The sequence below is a fragment of the Pelobates fuscus genome, chromosome 4 (genome assembly GCF_036172605.1).
Source record: "Pelobates fuscus isolate aPelFus1 chromosome 4, aPelFus1.pri, whole genome shotgun sequence".
NCBI lineage: Eukaryota > Metazoa > Chordata > Amphibia > Anura > Pelobatidae > Pelobates > Pelobates fuscus.
The window spans coordinates 252,355,062-252,378,255 of NC_086320.1; the positions used below are offsets into that span (position 1 = coordinate 252,355,062).

Here is a 23,194-nt window from a genome sequence, read left to right on the forward strand (position 1 = left end):
GTTGTGTGTTTCTTCCAAACAACTTTGGTTTCATCTGTCCTCAGAATATTTTGCAGTACTGCTGTGGAACATCCAGGTGCTCTTGTGCAAACTGTAAACGTGCAGCAATATTTTGTTTGGACAGCAGAGGCTTCCTCTGTGGTATCCTCCCATGAAATCCAAATTTGTTTAGTGTTTCACATATTGTAGATTCGCTAACAGGGATGTTAGCATTTGTAAGTCTTTAGCTGACACTCTAGGATTCTTCTTCACCTCATTGAGCAGTCTGCGCTGTGCTCTTGCAGTCATCTTTACAGGATGGCCACTCCTAGGGAGAGTAGCAGCAGTGCTGAACTTTCTCCATTTATAGACAATTTGTCTTACCGTGGACTGATGAACAGCAAGGCTTTTGGAGATATTTTTATAACCCTTTCCAGCTTTATGCAAGTCAACAATTCTTAATCGTAGGTCGTCTGAGAGCTCTTTTGTGCGAGGCATCATTCACATCAGACAATGCTTCACATCAGACAATGCTTTATTAGATAAGCCAAATGACGTCAAAATCGTCATCAGGAAAAGTTAACTCTTTCCTGGATAGGAAGGTTTAGTGAGGCGAGACTGCCCTCTATGGACCAAATACCTAAATTACAATCTGTAGGTTGACCACATCTTCTGTTTCCTATTGGCCTTATCAACTAATGATGTACAGAGAGTCTGGCCCTTTAAAAGTTAGGACAAAGGGAAGAGAGAGGTTAGTTGGAGGAGTTGGGCTTTCAGATTCAGACATGCAGATCCAGGACAGATATTCACTCTGGGACTAACTCAACTCTAAAACTCTCTTGGACCCAACTCAAGAAACACTCCTTGACACTTACTTTTACTATTACTTAGATACCTCCATACAACCTCCATACAACCAATCATACACGCATTCAAGTTCCTGGGACTACCTACTCATCTGATGAGAATATCTACTTAACTGGTAATTATGCTGGTTTTATTTAATTAATCTAAATTAAAAAATCTAATAGCATGATTTATGACTGGATAAATCACGGTCAGATTTCAATATTTAGAAATCTTAGTTAACTAAAGAATATATAGTTATAAACATTCCATTCTGCAGGTGGAATCAAGAATAATTCTATATTAGTGTGATGTTATCACGTGTTAGCATACCTCTGGTTTTATCCAGGTGTATTGATTTGCTCTAAATAAGATAAGATATCTTTTTAGGCAAATTAAAATTCGGCTTATAGAATCTGGTAGATTATTCTTATTGGATGGTTCCAGGAAGTACCCTCATAAGTATTGTAAGTCTTGACAGTTGATGCTGTTAGCCATTGGAAAGTGTATAGCCATTCCATTGTATTGCATATTTATGTTATACTAAATATTCAATGATTATTATCATGCATGCTAAATTATATATATTTTTATAACAAATTGTGATTTTATTTGTATGGAATACATTTCAATTACATGATAACGATCTCTAAGATCTAAGAGAATTGAAGTAGTGGGCAATTCTAGACTGTTTAATATTATCATCTCATAAATATCCCCACATTTCCAAGAGGTACATAGTAAAAGACAGAAATAAGGAGAATAGTGCTCTCTTTGTAATGGAAAATAAACTTTGTAAGTAGAAATAAAATGTACTCACATTTAAAAGAGCATATACATACTCGTTGGAAACAGCGTGGGTGGTCCAATCCCCACCAGGGATATGCAAGTAGATAAGATGCAGCATTGTCAGCAGGTATTTTCCAAATAAAATAGGAAGATAAAATTGAATAAAAGCAAAATCAAATAAATATATATATTGAATGGTAAAAAAAATTGAAATTAAAAATTTTCATTTTTACCAAACAAATATAAAACTACTTAATCTTTTAAAATCGAAATGCGTTTTGCCCAGATAGCTTTATCATGGTCCTGCATGTAGCCCTATTTATAGGGCATTTGAAAATATAATTCATACAATTTGAAAAGGGAGGGGCAATGACATCATCTAGGTCACATGACATACAGCATGTGTGAGTCATTGATGACAAATGAGTACAATAAGTTTAGTACACAAATAACATTTAGTGAGTATAAGTCACTAATAGCAGATTCTAGTATATAATTAACAAATTAGTATTTGGTAAATACCATTATTGCACGGTTAAAATATAAAAGAAAAAGAAAAGAGGGCGGAGCCTGACCATGCAGTCTGGATGCATGGTGCTCAAGCTCCTGCTATTCTGGCCAATTCTGGGGTGATAACCCTGATTATCTAGCGACAAATTCACAATCTGCAAACAGTCTGGATTACAGGGTGAGCTTCCTGACACTTTGCCTGAAACTCTAAACAGCAGGGAGACAAAGTAATTGCATTGAGGCCTGCTGGGGACAAAGCGAAGGAGAGGTGGCCAATCTCTCTGTTTAGTCTGCAAACCAGACCGAATGCACTTCGATCCACCCCCTTTGGACCGGAGGGGGTTACCCCAGTCCCCACTGTACAGTCCTAAAATGTCTCACTACTAGCTGCTTTCTTGTGGTACAAGATGGCAAGCGCCTCCCACCATGATTTGCATGGCCATACAACCAACTATACACTTAAGCAGCTCAACAAGCTTTTCGAGAGCTTCTGGGCAAAGCTGAGAGCCCGTGTGGAGAGAGAGGTGCATTACCGAAGATGGGGGAGCCCCATCGGTGCACCACAACTATGCCCGCGACCATATACCCCATTTCTGGCCTACCTGGGATGAGGTATGGATTCTACGCATCAACTACGCAGACGGCAGACAACCCTCAGAACACGGCGGCTGCCACCACGATCCTCCAGACACCCCCTGAAGTTGAGTGATTTGGCTTGTGTCAAGGTGTGTATCTATGTGTCAGGGTGTCTGTGTGTCAGGGTATGTATCCTTAAGTGTGTCAGGTTATGTATCCTTAAGTGTGTCAGTGTATTTATATATGTGTCTGTATCTGCATGTTTGTCAGTATATGTATCTGTGTGTCAAAGTGTGTCTGTGTATATGCATGTTTGTGTGTGTATCTGCATGTGTGTCAGGGTGTGCCTCTGTGTGTCAGGGTATGTATCCTTAAGGATGTCAGTGTGTGTATCTGACATACAGATGCACACCCTGACACAGATGTGATACACAGACATAGTGTGTCTATCCCTATGCTACATACTGTGGACTGAACTTTTCTATTTGCATTTTATTATTGTTATGGACTTATTTTGAACTATTTTACTTACTATTTGGGGACTTATTGAGCATAGTGATTGTAGACTTATTACTAACACTATCTTTTAGAGATTGTGGATTTGACATTTACTGGACATTTACGGTGCTTTTTCAATCCCATATATTATGATCATTATTTATTTATATCTAATCACTGGTTATTTATTGTAGTTGCTCTATTAGTGTTTTTGCATGTCTATTTTTTTTAATATAAAAACTGTGCATTTATTTTCTATGACACGCCATTGTACCACATTGTATATCAATGTAATGCTTGTTATGGCTGTCGTGGCTACAGAAGTCTCTCTGTTTAGTGTTACACAGCAAAAATAAAGAATGTTAAAAAAAAAAAAATATGAGTCAAAAATAAGAAAAAAATATTACATCCATAAGGCTTATTAAATTAAAGGGATTCAATAGTGCCAAAAAAACAAAGCAGTTTTCCTGGCACTATGGTTCCCTACATTGCACCCCATCAGTCACTTATCTGAATCCAGCACCAACGTACCTCAGCGCTGTGAATTGTGAATGAAGCTTATTGTACTCATTTGTCATTTACAAATCACATGTGTTGCATTAGTCATGTGACCTAGATGATTCATAACCGCATCTTTTTCACATTTTCAAATGCCCTATGAATAGGGCTACATGCAGGACATTTATTATTGTCACTTGATGAAGCCATCTGGGCGAAACGCGCTGTATTTTATACATTTGAATGTATTTTTTACATTTATCTTTTATATTTGTTTGCCAACATTTTTATTACAATTGGTTTTACCATTCATTATATATTTATTTATTTGGTTCTGCTTTTATTTCATTTTATCTTTGATCATCCTATTTTATTTGGAAAATACCTGCTGACAATGCTGCCCCTTATCTACTTGCATATCCCAGGTGGGGATTGTACCACTTACCATATATACTCGAATATAAGCCGAGTTTTTCAGCACATTTTTTGTGCTGAAAAACCCCAACTCGGCTTATACTCGAGTCACTGTCTGTATTATGGCAATTTACATTGCCATAATACAGACTGGGGGCTGACAGCGAGCGCTTACCTCTCCTGCAGCTCCTGTCAGCTCCCTTCTCCTCCGTGCCGGTCCGTTCAGCACCTCGGTCAGCTCCCAGTGTAAGTCTCGCGAGAGCCGCGGGGTCATAGTGCGGCTCTCGCGAGACTTAGTGTGAGCTGACAGGGAAGCTGACCGGACCGGCGCGGAGGAGAAGGTAGCTGACAGGAGCTGCAGGAGAGGTAAGTAAACTCTCTGCCAGCCCCCCTCCTCCCCCCACTGAACTACCAATGCCACTGGACCACCAGGGAAGGAGAGCCCCCCTTCCTGCCATGTATCAAGCAGGGAGGGGGGACGAAAAAATAAATAAATAATAAAATAATAAAAATTATAATAATAAAAAAATAATAATTTAACAAAATAAAATTAAAATAATAAAAACAATTAATAATAATAAAAATGCCCACCCCCACCAAGGCTCTGCAACACACACACACACACACACACACACACTGCATCACACATTGCACTCATACACACACACTGCACTCACACACACACTGCACTCACACACACACACTGCACTCATACACACACATTGCACTCATACACACACATTACACTCATACACACACACACTGCACTCATACACACACACTGCACTCATACACACACATTGCACTCATACACACACTGCATACATACACACTGCACTCATACACATACTACACTCATACACACACTGCACTCATACACACACTGCACTCATACACACACTGCATTCATACACACACTGCACTCATACACACACTGCACTCATGCACACACTGCACTCATGCACACACACTGCACTCATACACACACACTGCACTCATACACACACACTGCACACACACTGGGGTATGTTTAGTCTTTTTTAGTAGCCACTTAGTCACAAACACTGGCCAAAGTTAGCGTTCATATTTGTTTTTGTGTGAAAAAAGCAAAAAACTAATATTTGGCCAGTGTTTGTGACCAAGTGTCTACTAAAAATGACTGGACATACCCCATTTGCAGTACCTTGGGTTGTCTACTTTTGCAAATGGTATGCCATCATGGGGGTAATTCTTATTCCTGGGCTACCATACGGTCTCAAAGGCAACATAACTAATCTGGCAAATTTCAATGTCAAAAAAATGAAATGCAAGCCTTATATGTGACTCTCTAACTTTCCAAAACTCCATAAAACCTGTACATGGGGGGTACTGTTATTCTCGGGAGATTTCACTAAACACAAATATTAGTGTTTTAAAACAGTAAAACATATTACAACAATAATATAGTCCATAAAAGTGCCGTTTGTTTGTAAAAAAAATGCAAAAAACGTCACTTTTACTTAAAATATCATCATTGTAATGCAATTTACCAGTTTTAAACACTAATATTTGAGTTCAGCGAAGTCTCCTGAGTAAAACAGTACCCCCTATATACAGGTTTTATGGTGTCTTGGAGAGTTACAGGGTCAAATATAGTGCTTGCGAATTAAATTCTCTGCACTTTCTCCCTGTGTAGTCAGGCATGTCAATCAAATTTTAATCAATCAAATAACATAATTATGTTAAAAAAATAACTTAAATATACACGTAGAATTTTAATATATATATGCATTTATAGGTACCGTATTTTTCGCTCCATAAGACGCACTTTTTTTCCCCTCAAAAGTGAGGGGAAATGTCTGTGCGTCTTATGGAGCGAATATGAAGCTTTACTTACCTGTCTTGCAGTGTTGGCCGGCAGCACAGGGCGCACCGCGGTAGTGGAACTTGAATTTCATGTTCCGGTTTCCGGCGGGACTGAAAGGAAGTGCGCACTCAGCTTGTGCGCACTTCCTTTCAGTACCGCCGGAAACCGGAACATGAAATTCAAGTTCCACTACCGTGGTGCGCCCTGTGCTGCCGGCCAACGCTGCAAGACAGGTAAGTAATTATGGGACAAGGGGAGGGGGACAGTATGGGAGAGAAGAATATGAGGAGGGGGATGAAGTCTATGGGGGGGTGGGGAGGGGGATGAAGTCTATGGGGGGGTGGGGAGGGGGATGAAGTCTATGGGGGGTGGATGAAGTCTATGGGGGGGTGGGGGGTGGATGAAGTCTGTGGGGGGGTGGATGAAGTCTATTGGGGGGTGGGGGGTGGATGAAGTCTATGGGGGGGTGAGGGGGGGGATGAAGTCTATGGGGAGGGGGGGATGAAGTCTATGGGGAGGGGGGATGAAGTCTATGGGGAGGGGGAGGATGAAGTCTATGGGGAGGGGGGGGATGAAGTCTATGGGGAGGGGGGGGATGAAGTCTATGGGGAGGGGGGGGATGAAGTCTATGGGGAGGGGGGGGATGAAGTCTATGGGGAGGGGGGGGATGAAGTCTATGGGGAGGGGGGGGATGAAGTCTATGGGGAGGGGGGGATGAAGTCTATGGGGAGGGGGGGATGAAGACTATGGGGAGGGGGTGGATGAAGACTATGGGGAGGGGGTGGATGAAGACTATGGGGAGGGGGTGGATGAAGACTATGGGGAGGGGGTGGATGAAGACTATGGGGAGGGGGTGGGTGAAGTCTATGGGGAGGGGGTGGGTGAAGTCTATGGGGAGGGGGTGGGTGAAGTCTATGGGGAGGGGGTGGGTGAAGACCATGGGGAGGGGGTGAGTGAAGACTATGGGAGAGAGGAGAAGACTATGGGAGGGGGGGACACTATGGGACAGGGGAGAAAAAAAATATTCTGTACAAACTGTCCCATAGTAAGAAACACTATGGGACAGTTTGTTCAGAATATTTTTTTTCTGGGTTTCTTCCTCTAAAAACTAGGTGCGTCTTATGGTGAGGTGCGTCTTATGGAGCGAAAAATACGGTATTTAAATTCTACGTGTATACTAATGTAATCTTTTAATTATATGTATTTATCTTTATATATATATTTGCGGTTATTTGTATTTTATATATAGATAGATATATATAGAATGTCATTCTAAGTGTATTCTGTTTCCAATATATATATATATATGTTGATAACAAAATACAGTTAGAATGAAATTACATATGAATATATAATTTATTTTAAATTTTGTTTCAATATTTTATTTATTTATTTAATTTTTTAATTTATTTATTATTGTAATTATACGTATATATATATATATATATATATATATATATATATATAATATATATGTAGATCTATTATATATATAATATATATATACATATTATATATATGTAACGTCATTCTAAGTGTATTTTAATACTAATATATATACTAATATTAATATTAAAATACATTACGTATGACGTTACATATATATAATAAGGCATTTAATTTATTTTATAACATGTTAATTATTTTTATTTTTTTTACACTACCTACCAACCTAAACTAAAAGGCATTGACGAAACATAATTACAACACAAACATGATGAATAAAAATGCACACAGACAATCATCACCGAATAATAGAAATAACCTTTATTATGTAAAACAATGCATTCACAAAACATAACAATATCCCCAATTAAATTATAAGACCCAAATTCAGGGAGGGAATGTAAGAAAAGGGGGGGAAATATTCGCCTCCTGTCTTTAATAAAATGTAGATTATTCCCTCACCGAGGCTAGAATAATCCCTAATTTTATGGCAGGACAGGAGGCTTCATATTTGCAATTTTAACGCCCAAATAGTAGAACCAGAAGCAATATGACATAGAGGACTGAAATAAAAGGAGAGTGGAAAAAACCATTCCTTAAACCAAGCAGCGGTGTAGAGAAAATGCAGAAGGGACCCAACGGCTTCCAAAGTTGCTGAGGTGACAGCACCCCGAACAAAAAGTGTCCCAGAGGAACTCTCAAGGTCAGCCAATGACAGGATCCACCAAATCCAACGGGCGAGCGAAGATGCAGAAACAGTTCAAAACGGCCGTACGCAGAAATCAACAGCTGTCCATGAGTAGACGGATGAAAGAACCAGAACCTGGATCTACATGGTCGTGTACAACCTGTCAACAGAGCCGTGGCCTATCCGGAGAAGAGGGGTACAACACAGAGGACGGATAGAAATGAAATATGTACGGAGCAGAAACCGATGTACTGAACGTCAAGAAGCAAGAAGACACTACGTCGATACCATGACGTCAGAACGCCATGAAATACAAGATGCACTGGGAAAAACCGTAAGCGGAAAAACTGGCGCAAGGCAAGTCCTTGTCATCAGGTCATTCCTCAAGGAAATACAGAACACACGATACCACTAGACTTGAGGAATAGCGAGAGATAGGGTTCCCGTAAGGTATACTCCTCTTGGCAGACTGCAGACCAAGAGATCCTTACCAATGCCAGAATCTTGAGAAACGCACACGAGTCGTCCTCTAGCTGACATAGGACGTGAATGGCCCCATACGATCGTACCCTGAGAGGGCAACTCAGCCAGACAACGGGGACAGCCATAGGGACCTAAGCATCTCTCCAGACACCAGTCATGGCAGGCTACCCCTGTGGATCCCACACAGGACATGAAGAGACAGGGAGTCGTAGATTGCTTTCCCATGGCAAACTCCAGCAAAAGGGGAAAGCACAGAGGACTCCTCCGAAGTGGTGTGGCCAGGCGAAACGACACTCACATGAATTCGGTCTGAAGCAAAGCCAGAAGTATCCTGGAGGTAAACAGGATGCGTACGCTCCAAAGGAGACCAAGCTTGGAAAACGCGTCCCTCGCCTTGCTGAGGGTCCGGCAGCCAGCTGGAGAACCGCTCCGTATGGCAGTTCGCACCGAATTTAATCATGCCAGTACTCGAGACCCCGGAGGATGAGGCAACCAATCCATGGTCGGGTGAAGTCATCCGCCACATGAGTGTCTCGTCCCGCAGACATTGTCCTAAATGACGAATACTTGTCCAGACGCTATAGATAGCGATCCTACGTGAGATCCGACTGTAGTCCAACGTGGGCAACCAGTGATAAGTCCAGGCCGGAAGGTAGCGAGCAGTACTACTTCCCCTGGGAAAGCTGTAAATGTTGAACAAACCTGCAGGTAATTCCATGCAGTTGGCGTGAAGAGGTCCCTCCTTTGGACTCCAGAGTCCAGGCCGAAGTTGGTTGGGGTCCGAAACTCCTAGGTAGGCCAGGTCCCCCTATGTCGGAGTCATCAATTGAGTTTTAGATGACCTGCGTCCGAAGGTCACATGATTCGGTCATACCAGGCCAAAGACCTGAGAAAGCGTCATGTTGGAGCGGCTGATAGTACCGGATCCTGGAGGTATGGCCTCGATGGCAAATAACAACTGGTCAATCGACCGGGTTGGGCCCCTAAGTGTGACCCGCAGGTTGTGGAGCATATAAATAAAGCATTATTGTGCAATAACATGCAAAAATAGTGCAAAGGTGGAGCGCTTAAAAATAAAACACTTACTCCTGTAGAATTCAGGAGATAATATAAGTGATGTTGAGGTCCTTTTGGGTATTCGAAGAATGCTGAGAGACCTCAAAATGGAGACAAAAAATAGAGAGAACAGGAAAGCAACGCTGACCCTGGCGTAGAAATCCTTGGTAAGGTAAGGTCTCTTCTAAGCGCCTTTGAACACAGAACCCATACTTTTTCACTTTATTGTGGAGCATATGCATGGCATTTTCCTTGAAGACGGACATCTTGGTCCTCGGGAGGCGGAGCACCGCCTGGACCGAATATTCTATGAAAGACCAGAAACTGGGTTGACTGGGAGTGAGTCAGATTCAATATGTCCATGTTGATGGCAAAATCCATGTGGGTTTCTCTCATGTCCAGTCGAGGGAGAGAACCAATCATCCACGCAGAGCAGCTCTCTGAGGGGATAAGTGCCCTCCGTCTCAAAGTGTCCACAGGCGACAAATGCATTGGGAGCATGTAGCATGGGGATGGGGCGGGAGTCCACTCCGCCGCATCCTCCGCCCAGCATGGCAACTTCGGAATGGACGCCTCTTTTGGTCATGCGTAATGCTCACGGAACGGTCCAAGGTTCCGCAACCTTGATCCTGAGTCCGGGCACGGTCCGAGAGACCTCTGGGGCTAGTTAAGGGGAACCTTTTGAATAGAGACATGTCAGCTCAATTTGTACGCGAGGGCAACTCCGGAGAGCAGACTCAGCCCTTGGATGCCAAATCCGTCAGTTTGATGTCCAGCTCGGACAAGGGCCGTTTGCGGTTCTCAGGGGTAGAAACCAACTAGGCGATACCTATAAGTCATATAGGTCCATTCCCAAAGGGAATTTAGTATTTTCCGCTTTCCAAGCTGTAACGCGTCATTTGTCCCGAGGAAACATCTGTGTCCGCGTGTCGTCGACATCCAGTGGTTAGTCCCGGATAGAGTGCAAACCCTGTATCAGGTGTTTGCGGGGTCCTTTCTGGACTAGGTCATGAAGACTGATCCTCTAGATGAATCCATCCGTTAGCCAAAGCGTACCGGGGTGCTTGGTGTAGCGTCTAGGATGGCCGGTGGAGTGTCCCCTGTAGGGTACCAATGGTTTCTGGCAGTGAGGTCAGCGGGGTGGCATGAGGACAGGCCAAGTGACCTTCTGGGCATGGGAGATTTGTCCTTTAGTCGTGATTGCATAACTGCCATAGAGGTAACACTGTCGGAGTGATACCTGGTGCGGCCAGCTGGGGGCCACCCAGCGTGCAAGAGGGGGTCACCCAACAAGCACAAGTATACTATGCAGTATAGGCCAGCAGGGGAGGGGGTCACCAACAGTCTGAACATAATCGGACACTGTAGGTACAGTAGTGCCGTAGTGGTTAGCCTTCAGACGTGATTGCATAACTGCCATAGAGGTAACACTGTCGGAGTGATACCTTGTGCGGCCAGCTGGGGGTCACCCAGCGTGCAAGAGGGGGTCACTCAACAAGCTAAAGCATACTATGCAGTATAGGCCAGCAGGGGAGGGGGTCACCCTCAGTCTGAACATAATCGGATACTGTAGGTACAGTAGTGCCGTAGTGGTTAGCCGTATAATAAAAGTAGCCAGGCATTGCCGGTCCAGCAGTGCAGACGGCAGGAGGGGGTCACCCTCATATAACCATAACCGGGCATTGCAGATCCAGCAGAGCTGTAGGTAAGAGGGGGCACCCTCAGTGTGGTATCATAGAGGTCTGTACACCCACTAGTGCAGTCAGCGAGAGGGGGTCACTCTCATTATGGTTATAACAGGACCCCGTAGGTCCAGCAGAATAGTCCACAGGAGGGGGTCACCCTCAGTATCTGCATATAGCAGGGCACCGTAAGAACAGTAGCTCAATCAGTGAGAGGGGTACCCTCTTTTACGGGTATACCCGGACGCTGCAGATCCAGCAATGGTGTCACACGTCCATTATTATTGTCCAGTAGCGGGTAGACCCCCAGAAATATGGACGGTGGGGGGGAGGGGTGGGGTTAGAAGGGTCCATACAGCTAGAAGCGGATTCACATCTACAGACCACTCAGGTATAATATTAGGATACACTTTGAAGTGGAAAATGTTAAGCCCCTTGCAGGAAGGGCAGCAAAACCTTGACAAGGGAGCTAGGTGCTGAAAACAGATCATATAATTTTTGTTGAGAGAAAGGCTTGATTAGCATATATCACATGTGGCATAGTCTTGTTAAACAAATATATTTATTTGAGCAGTAACATACCCCTGTAAATCTAAGATTCTCCTTAGTAGTATAAAGTGTGGCAAGTCTACTGCTAGGATAGAGAACCTAGTCACATTGCATCAGACATCATAGTAAGCTGCAGTGTGAACTGTGAGAGTGCCTGGGACAGATCCTGCTATCCAGGATCTGTTACATATGCAGCGTGTGAGACAGGCACAGTAAGCAGGGGGATAGCTGAAATATTGGGCTATCTCCCCTTATATAGGGAGAGGGAAGGCTGGCCACATGGCCAGCAGGCAGCTCGTGGGTGAGACCGGGCTGTTTGCGACGCACGGAGCCCATGCGGCTCCGAAAAAAATGCCCGCCGCGGCCACAAAAAGTACTAGCGCGGCCTACCGCGTGGTGCTCGCGCGGCACTGCCACGGCTGAAAAGGTTGCTCAGCACGCGGCCAGCGGCCGCAGGGAGCAGGTGGGGAATAAGAGATAAAGGGCATGGGCAATAGAGCCCAGCAGGGGGACCCAGGGAGGGGAAACAGAGTACAGGCAGAGTCAAAGCATCAAAGCAGGGACATCCAGTCCCCATGCAGCAAAGTGAGAAAAACTGCATAAAGTAACCCAGAATAACAATAAATCAATGAGCAGTATCCAGAATCTATCAGATAAATAGCCTAAATACAGCATGTTAACAAGTGGTACAGCAGCTACATAGCATGAAGTGGTATAGGAAATAACACAGAATAAACTGCCCAGTTAAACCCAGCAATAGACTGCCTAGATAAACACAGCAGACAAACTGTTAAAATAAATTCAGCAAGAACCTGCCTAAATAAATCCAGCAATTAAGCTGCCTAAACAAACCTATTAAAAAGACTGAGTAAACAGACTGTTCAAATAAGCAAGCAGCATGTAGGAGAGAAAAACAACCCAGAGCAGAGACAACTCTGAGTTGGTGAGTGCTCACCTGGAGGCAGCAGCAAAGAAAGAGGAAGTGGAAGAGCATGCTAAGGGGTTTTATACAACTGTTGCTTTGTTCTGATTGGTTGTTTTGAAAAGTTCTGTTAACTGTTTCTTTGCTGCTGGAGGTTTCAGTAAAGAAGGTAAAGCAAATATGAAGCCTCCTGTCCTGCCATAAAATTTTATTTAGAAATTTACCAGTAGCTGCTGCATTTCCCACTCTAGTCTTATACTCGAGTCAATACGTTTTCCCATTTTTTTGGGGTAAAATTAGGGGCCTGGGCTTATATTCGGGTCGGCTTATACTGGAGTATATACGGTATATGCTCCATTAAATGTGTGAACATTTTATTTCTTCTACTTCCAACGTTTATTTCCCATTACAAACAGAGAGCACTATTCTCCTTATTTCGATATTTTGCTATATACAGTGAGAGAATAAAGTATTTGATCTCCTGCTGATTTTGAAGGTTTGTCCACTGACAAAGAAATGATCAGTCTATACTTTTAATGGTAGTTGTATTTTAACAGTGAGAAACAGAATAAGAAAAAAAAATGCAGAAAAAAGCATGTAAAAAAAGTTATAAATTGATGTCAATGAGTGAAATAAGTATTTGTTCCCCTATAAATCAGCAAGATTTCTGGCTGCCAGGTGTCTTTTATACAGGTAACGAGCTGAGATAAGGAGCACTCTCTTAAAGGGAGTGCTTTTAAGCTCAGCTTGTTACCTGTTTTTGGTCCGTTCGACCAGTGATGAGCATGTCATCTAATGGACACTGTGTGAAGGGAATGTCTGCTAAGATGGCATCCATCTTCCTCTGCCAGATGTCTTTAAATCGACATGTTTTGGAGTCATGGTCTGTATTACCACACCATGGTCTGTATTACCACACCATGGTCTGTATTACCACACCTGATTGCTGCTGCCATTGGTAAAAGCTGAATCTTTCTGCAATTTCCAGTGGTTTGGGCTGGAAATGATCCTCTAATACAGCCTTACCCAAACTCCGGCCCTCCAGATGTTGCTGAACTACAACTCCCATGATTACCAGCCTATTTCATTCATAGAATCATAGGAGTTGTAGTTCAGAAACATCTGGGGGGCCGGCGTTTGGGGATGCCTGCTCTAATAGTTTTAACAGTTCCACCAGAGTTTTGCTTGCTGGTTTATCAGGGAACAGAAGGTCTCTTCCAGTGTCATATGTTTTAGCTACCACCAGTGTCAGGAATACAGCTACCTGCAATTCAGGGGGTATAGTGTTTGCACTGAAGTAATGCTCTAATCCTTCAGTCCAGGAGCTCCAGGAGCTCCAGGAGCTCTGTTCACCATCAAACTCACACAATGTGCCTATCAGTGCCATGTCCTGGCTGGATGCTCTGTGGCTGGCTGTGTGTAGTGAGATTACCTCTTATTTTCTAGTGCAGGCTTGGTCACTGTTATGGTCCTGACTGCTTCACATAAGAGACCAGTAGTTTCATACAACCTTGCTTTATTGCAGAAAATTTACTGTATAATCAGTCTCATTATAACTGACAGGAACATAGGAGTAAAACCTCCTCTGTGCAGCACTGCATCACACTCGCTGACTCAAGATGGCTGCCATGCTCTCTGACCTGTGAGTCATCACAGGGGTGGAGCCACTAGTTAAAGTGAGAGGGCAGTGTCTAACATTCTAGGTATAACTGTTATGGATAAAATGCCTATTCTGTGTTCACTGTGTAAAAACTGGCTTCTAGAGTAAAAGCTTCCCTTCCCCCCCCCCCCCTCTGTGTGCTCAGTAACTGTTTCCTCTGCAAATTCCTCCCATCCTCCTACCTTCCCCCCCCTTCCCCTTGAGCAAGCCTCGTGTAACAGCTTCCTTTGTGCAACTAAAAGCTCTATAGAAACATGCCAAGTGTAGTAAATTGGAGCTGGAATGGGGCTGGGATACAAATAAATGTAATGTGATGATGCTGGGGTCACGCCCAGTAGGGTGGATTTAGACAAGACAACTTAGACTGTTAACCAATTGATGAATGTATATTGTATGTTAACTGTGACTCTGTACATGACGTTTTTCTGCTTTAAAAGGAAATTGCACCCCCTGCAATAAAGGCCACTCTGGAGTTCTTTCAAACCTGCAATGTGTCTGGTGTGATTTACTTCCAGAAGACATGCGCACAATCAATTTAGAAAGGAGTAGATAGACAATTAATCAAAGTTTTCTTTGATCTAAATCAGTTGGTGCCGAAACCCGGGATCGCTCCGCGTTTTTTTCCTGGCGACTAGCAGTCCTTGTGGATGCTGGAAAGCAGACACCCCGTAGATGGGACGAGATTGATCACCTCTATATATATATATGGTAAGGAATGCGTAAGCAACTTGCATATATCTCCTATCTTCGGGGCTGGCCTGGTTCCTGTCCATGACTGCTATCGAAAGGTAAACAAACAAAAAAAATGACAGGTGAATGACTTGCCCGGAGTGTTTTTTTAAAAGAACCTGTCACTTGTCTATCTACATCCTGAGTGTGAGTTTTATGTGTGAAAGTGTCTGTTTGAGAATCTGTTTTCCTTCTTTTGATTATTTGAGGTTGGGTTCAGAGACAACCTGGCGTTTCAGGCCGGATTATATGAATTTTAAATCCTGGCGTTGTTTTTATTTTGAGTTCAGGGTGATAAAACCTGGCGATTTAGGCCGGATTATATTCATTTTAAATCCTGGCGTTGTTTTTATTTTGAGTTCAGGGTGATAAAACCTGGCGATTTAGGCCGGATTATATTCATTTTAAATCCTGGCGTTGTTTTTATTTTGAGTTCAGGGTGATAAAACCTGGCATTTTTGGCCGGATTATATTAATATTTTAATATTAAATCCTGGCGTTTCTTCTATTGTTTTTATTTTAAGTTCGGTTTTGGGAAATACAAAACTGGCGTAATTGGTTTTAGTTTGTTGAAATAATAAAAAAACAACAAACAAAGAGTTAAGTTGTTGTATGTGTGCTTGAGTGTGAGTTTCTATATGTTCTACATTTATTTTAAAGACTTTGTGTGCTTTGGCATATATATTGTGCTTTTGCATGTATACGTTTTTTTGGGGGGTATATGTTACTTGTTATATATTCTATCTGTGTCTTGTAGTTCTCCTATTCTATCTTTTGTCTTAAGGAGAGCTGTGCTTAGGCTCTCACATGGTTAAAAAAACTTTGTGCTTGCAACTTGCCCCCCCCCCCCTCTTCCACCCCTTGCTCCTTCCTTCCTAAGACTCTGATGTTTGTTCAGTTGGAATTCCTTTGTTTGTGATGTGATTGCAAGTGTGTGATTTATGTTTTTGCACATATTTTTATTTTGTGATTTCTTTTTTTTATTATACTGATTTTATAAGTCTATGTCTGTTTTGTTACTTCACTCCTCTATTCTAATGAGAAGAAGGGTAAATGTAATGTAACTCCTTGGGTTTTTGTTTGCAATGAATGTAGAGTTATTTCCTGTTCTTTTGTATTCTTTACGTTTCTGTACAGCACTCACATAGTTAACCTCTCTGGCTGCAAATGCTGACAGCCATTGCTTGTGTCCTCTCTCACTCTCTCACTCTCTCTCTCTCTCTCTCTCTCTCTCGGCCCCCACCCTTGTGTTTTGATTAATAAGGGGGGTTGTATGGGTGCTATGCTTGTGAAACCAGTGAGGAATGTGAGCTGGCTATTAGCTGATGAATGGAAAAAAAAGGGATTTTTGCTGGACAAATATCCTAGTTAAGAACTTTATGTAATCTTGTATATATTGTTAAGTAAGAGGTTATTGCATATTGGAGTAAGGAAAGCAAACAAGGCAAGTGAGATTTTGTGGGAAATGGATGTTGAATGGTGGAAAAAACTTGGTTGACTTTTGTATGTTTATTTGAATTGTAACACAATTAATAAAATTAACAACAGGGAATGATTCTAATTTCCCTGAAGCTCAGTTACTTAATGAATTGTAATTGCTAGAGAAAAAAGTACTTTAATGGAAGTTGTTTTATTCTTAGATATCCTAAATGGAGGGGTTACACTAACTTGTGAAGAGGCAGAGAGAGGAGTGCAGATTTGACCCCCTCCTTTTTTTTCCCTTTAAGACTCAGTGTGAAAGAGCGATACAGAAACCTGAGCCACTCCCAATTGCCTCAACTATAAACTGCAGAGTTAACACTCAAAGGCAGACTATAACTACTACAGTTATTTGTGTTTGGTGCAATAACCAACATTATTTAAGATCTTGCAGATATTTGATTCCAGAGTTAAAAACCAGCAAAAGAATAGTGATCTATGTTCGTTTGTTTGTTTGTTTGACTACGTTGTTATTTTTCCATTGTTTTTATGTATGTTATTTTGTGTGTATGCAATTATACAATAAACTCCATTCCTTTTTACGGAAGGAAAACCTTGTTACTTCTGGGGTTGAATTCCACTCTTACTATGCCCTTTTACTGTAGAATTGCCTGAATTCTACTGACCCATTCCACTACATGGAGTGACTTGTTTAAGCCTAAGATAAATTGGCTGATTAGGCTACCTGTATTACCAATGTCATCCACGATGAGTTATCACTTCAGGTTGTCCCAAATTTTCCTCTGACTTAGATTTTAGTACATAATAAGGCCCATACCCAACGGCTATATGCGGCCTTGTATAGCAGGCCACATGGAATCTATTTGTAGCAAGCAAGGCCTGCCTGACTCCACATTCCTGTCTAATATTGTTCTCTCCTGCATACATGTAGATGGCTCTCCTTGGAGTAGCCTGTTTACTAAGTCTTGCTTTGTAGTTACCTCTACCTGTCCAATCAATCTGCTAGGTGCAGATGTCCTTCCCCCATTTGCAGGCCTCTATCACCTTTCTGCCTGATGGCCAAATTCATATGTCTGAACCAATCTCTGCTGCTGACAAAACAGCCCTCTGCTTATTATTTCTTTTGCTCCACATAGTGAAACCTGACCAGGAGGCAAAGGTCCTAGCTAGTTCCCCCACTTGAACCCCCGCCCCCCCCAATAAATGAAAAGGAAGCTGAAGAGGTTGATAATTTTACACATACTCTATTAAAAAACAAATCTACATTTTACCCAGTTAATTGTAAATCCGATATTATGAGGTCATTTGAAAAACTTTGTCTTAAAGATCTTAAAAAGATTAAAACGATTAATAAATATCAGGAAAATATAACCAAAAAAGAAAAAATAGCACTTAAAGATTTGAAGGAAGATAAATTGGTAGTAATAAAACCGGCAGACAAGGGGGGAGGTATCGTCATTTGGCAAAAAGATAAATATTTAAAAGAAATTTATAAGCAACTTACTGATGAAAAAACCTATAAAGAACTTATGAATAATCCACTCCCTGAAATTAAAATTAAATATAAAGAATTTTTAGATGAGGGTTTTAATACTGGGATCTTAACAAAAAAAGAATGAGACTTTTTAAATATTAAATACCTAAGGATACCTGTAATATATATTCTACCAAAAATACATAAGGATATTAACAACCCCCCTGGTAGACCAATTGTGTCTGGAATTGGTTCACTTTTATCTTCTCTGTCACAGTATATCGACCAATTTTTACAAAAACTTGTTGTCAAATGCCCGGCGTATCTTAAAGATACGATGAGTTTGTTACAAATTTTAGAAAATTTTAAATGGGAAGATGATTATATTATGGCAACATGCGATGTAAATAGCCTGTATACAATAATTAGACATGAACAGGGATGTGAGGCTACTCATTTCTTTTTAAATAAGCTTGGAGATCTTGATGAAATGCAATCGGAATTTTTAATTAGAGGAATTTTATTCATTTTAACCAATAATTTGTTTTGGTTTGAAGATAAATGTTATTTACAAACTCAAGGTACAGCTATGGGGACCAGATTTGCCCCAAGTTATGCAAATCTCTTTATGTCTTTTTGGGAAGAAAATTATATTTTTTCTAGAGAGAATATTGGGGCAAATCTGGTCCTCTATAAACGTTACATCGACGATATTTTCATTATTTGGAAAGGAAGTAAAGAAACCTTTTATCTTCTCTCTTAATCATAATCTATTTAACATTAATTTATCATATGAAATGAGTCCTGACCAAATTAATTTTTTAGATTTGACTATTTATATAGAAGACGAAAAAATTAAAAGTAAAACATTTTTTAAAAAAGTCGATGTTAACAGTTTTATAGATCTTAAAAGTTGTCATTTTAAACCATGGCTAAGTAATATACCAAAAGGTAAATTTTTAAGAGTAAAAAGAAACTGCACTGATGAGGAAGAATATTTTAAACAGACCAATATATTAAAAAATAAATTTATTGAGAAAGGATACGAAAGTGATAAATTAGATAATATCAGGAAAGAAATAGGAGAAAAAAATAGAGGGTCCCTTCTAAAATACAAAATAAAGGGTAAGGAAAAGAATGATAAAGTTCCTTTAATTTTCAATTTTAGCTCTAATAATCATGCTTTACGTAAAATATTTAATAAACATTGGGACATGTTAAAGGAGGACTATGAAATTCTTCCGTTTTTAGATCAGAAACCCAAGTTTATTTTTAGAGGAGCTAGAAATTTTAAACAAATTTTAACTAAAAGTTTTTTAGATAAGGATAAAAGCAAACTTGAGAGGATTTTTTTAAAGATTAGTAAAGGTTTTTACCATTGTGGCAACTGTAGGGGATGTAGCTTTAGGTCAAATAACAAGAAGAAAACAGAAAAATTTACCTCTTTCGCTACAAAAAAGAATAAACTATACGTCCATTTATTACATGCCAAATGAAAGATGTTATCTATTTATTAATATGCAAATGTGGGTATCAATATGTGGGGAAAACCTCACGCCCCCTAAAGACAAGAATAAGGGAACATGTTTATAATATTCAGAGGAAATTCATAAACCATAGCGTATCGAAACACTTTTCAGAAGTTCACAATGGAGATCCCCAGGGAATTGAATTTATGGGGATAGACAAAATTAATATTCATTGGAGAGGTGGAGACAAGGATCGCCTTTTGAGTAGAACTGAAATGAAGTGGATATTTGAGTTGGATACATTAGCCCCAAAGGGACTTAATGCCGATTTTGAAATTAATTCATTTATCTAACCATGTTTCTTCTTCTTTTTTGTCTCTTTTAGAAATTTTATAAAAGTAAATTGTATTTTAAATATATTTGTTTTCTTTTCTCCATTTTTCTCCTTTTTCACACCTCTATTTTATATTTGAGTGTAAAATGTATAAATGTCTTGGATTTTTGCTAGACTGAATTTTAACTATCAAAGATCTATACTCTCCAATATATATAAATATTTAGGAAAGTTTTTGCATTATTTATTATTTTAATTAACTTCTGAATAAAAATTGGAGTTGTTGAGAGTATATAAATACACTATACTCGTTTAAGGTATTTTAGAGTGAAATATGTTCATATTTTTTTAATTATATGTATGTGATGCTGGTATAACACTTGTCACTTTAAAGTATCAACATTTTGATTTCGTTTTAAACGTCAACCTAAATCGGACAGCATCCCTCTGTTCCGGAGAAATACAAAATAATCCGGAAACAGATGACGTCATGACGCCAGAACGCCGGTTGACGTCATGACGTTCGGGACGTAGTGACAAAGCGGAAGAGCATCATGGACAATTTGAAAAAAGAGCGCCGAAGTCTACGGTATATAAACGAAGAACATGTAGCAGTGGATATACTCCGGATGAAGGCGAAAGCTGAAACGCGTTGAGGGACAGGACTGTTGTACTCTTATGGGACTTTATTTACCGAGCTGCTTTTTCAGTTTTATTTTATATAATAATAAAATTATTTTTGTTACCCTTTTCATTTTTGGCGTTCTAAATGAAAATTGAAGGTACCAGCTGCAAAAATCTCGGACGTTCCAACATAAAGTCCTGATTTCCACTGCTTATAAGCCTGAAGTTTGAGCCAACTTTTAAGTGGCTCTGGATATGTGAGTGAGACCATTACTTACTGCATTAATACTTCATGTTAACAATATTACCCAATGTCTTTCTTTTCTGTTTTAACATTTTAGACTGACAGACCAAGTTTGGGTAAAGTTGTTTTATTTTGAGTGCTCTCACCAATTTTATATATTCTCTGTATCACTGTTTTTTTGTGGCGGTGTGGCCCACAGAGGTGATTGTAGCACCATTGTATTTTAGGGATTTTTTATTCATCTTTTATTGTTTATTAAATACTAGGCTGTTTATCACTGTACTTATGAGCACTCTCTCAAGAATCCATTACCCCCCAGAAGGCAACGGTTATAGATCACTCGTTAAAGCTGAAATACACTAATAAGTGCAAGTAGCCTTCACCAAGCTGAGGCAGACGGGAACCTCTATATAAATGTATAAGCACAAATGTTCTAAATGAGTCTGCCACTATTCATGCATGCACTTTGAAAATGTAGCTCAATATGCTTTATTTCTCTGTATAATTATATGTATGCTACAATAAAAAATATAAATATAAAAAAAAACATTTTTGGCAATATATATATATATATATATATATATAATATGTTTTTTTCTCTCTCTCTTCTCCTTATCTACATTCCTGAAACCTATTTTCTCTGCCTTTTCTTATCTATCTCTAATTTTCCAGCATTCTGTTAACACTCTCCAATGAGAGAGTACATATACCGTATATACTCGAGTATAAGCAGAGTTTTTCAGCACATTTTTTGTGCTGAAAAACCCCAACTCGGCTTATACTCGAGTCAATAGTCTGTATTATGGCAATTTGCATTGCCATAATACAGACTGGGGCTGTGGGGGCTGCAGAGAGCGTTACTTACCTGTCCTGCAGCTCCTGTCAGCTCTCTCCTCCTCCGCGCGGTCCGTTCAGCACCTCGGTCAGCTCCCAGTGTAAGTCACTTACACTGGGAGCTGACAGAGGGAGCTGCACGGACGGCGCGGAGGAGGAGAGAGCTAACAGGAGCTGCAGGACAGGTAAGTAACGCTCTCTGCAGCCCCCACAGCCCCCACTGAACTACCAATGCTGGACCACCAGGGAGTAAGAGCCCCCCTCCCTGGCCAGCTAGCAAGCAGGGAGGGGGGACGAAAAAAATTATAATACAAAAAATAATAATAATATTTAAAAATAAAATAATAATGAATAAAATTAATAATAGAACAATCAAAATGCCCACCCCACCAACACATACACACACACACACACTGCATCACACACACTCACACTTCATTCATATACACACACTGCACTCACACACTGCATTCATACACACTGCATTCATACACACACTGCATTCATACACACACTGCATTCATACACACTGCATTCATACACACACTGCATCACACACACACTGCATCACACACACTCACACTTCATTCATATACACACACTGCACTCACACACTGCATTCATACACACTGCATTCATACACACACTGCCTTCATACACACTGCATTCATACACACTGCATTCATACACACTGCACTCATACACACACTGCACTCATACACACAGTGCATTCATACACACACTGCACTCATACACACACTGCACTCATACACACACACTGCACACACACACACTGCACACACACTGCACTCATACACACACACTGCACTCATACACACTGCACTTATACACACTGCACTCATACGCACTGCACTCATACGCACACACTGCATTCATTATATACACACACTGTAAATAAATATTCAATTAATATATACACACACACAATGCACTCACACTGCACTCATACACACACACTGCATTCATTATATACACACACTGTAAATAAATGTTCAATTAATATAATTTTTTTAGGATCTTATATTATTTCGAAATTTACCAAAAGCTGCTGCATTTCCCACCCTAGTCTTATACTCGAGTCAATAAGTTTTCCCAGTTTTTTGGGGTAAAATTAGGGGCCTCGGCTTATATTCGGGTCGGCTTATACTCGAGTATATACGGTACTTATAAAATAGATAAAAGGAAGTGACAAACGGTTTAGATGACATTTGGACAGTGAAGAATTTTATACGACAATGTGAAAGGAGCATCAGCAAACTTTGCAGACTATTTGTTGAATAATGCTATGCCCTCTGAATATGTATAATTTCTCATTTTTTTCTTTGTCATACCTGACACGCATAACTAATGTTACTTGAATGCTTTACTGTGCTCTCAAAATAAATAATAATAAAAAAAAAACTAGTTTACAAAAACGGGGGACTACCATAAGTTTAGCATTAAAGCTTATACATAGATATTGCAGTTCAATAAAATATATACGGATAAAAATAAATTTATATGAATAGTGGCATTCCCTTGTGTCTCTAGAATTTAATTTTCTGGATGTTAAATGTTCAATTACATGACATACAAGTTTGCAG

General features: G+C 40.5%; 1 protein-coding gene across 1 annotated transcript in view; it reads right to left on the reverse strand.

The window, feature by feature from the left end:
• LOC134608855 (telomerase reverse transcriptase-like) overlaps positions 1-23,194 on the reverse strand; it is a 310,428-nt gene that overhangs the window by 286,334 nt on the left and 900 nt on the right. The window lies entirely within an intron of this gene.